Consider the following 384-nt stretch of genomic DNA (forward strand, 5'->3'; position numbering starts at 1 on the left):
AGCAAATGTTGCTGCTGCTGCTGCTGCTGCAGCATATGCTGATGTTGCTGCTGCTGCTGCAGCAGCAAATGCTAATGTCGCTGCAGCAGCAAATGCTGATGCTGCTGCGGCTGCAAAAAAGCTGCTGCTGGCACTGCGAGGGAAGCAGCAGCAGCAGCAGCAGCAGCAGTAGCAGCAGCAGCTGCTGCTGCTGCATTTGCCGTAGCAGCAGCAGCAGCTCCTGCTGCTGCTGCTGCTGCTGCTGCAGAGCTGCAGCAAGAACGAATGCCTATGTGTGTGTAATATTCTATTTTATTATTTTGTTTGTTTTTTTTTAAACCCTAAACCCTAAACCCTCAATACCAGGTACAGCAGAACATTCCCTGCTACACCCACCAAGGGTTT

The sequence above is a fragment of the Eimeria mitis genome, genomic scaffold (genome assembly GCF_000499745.2).
Source record: "Eimeria mitis Houghton genomic scaffold, Emh_scaff489, whole genome shotgun sequence".
NCBI lineage: Eukaryota > Apicomplexa > Conoidasida > Eucoccidiorida > Eimeriidae > Eimeria > Eimeria mitis.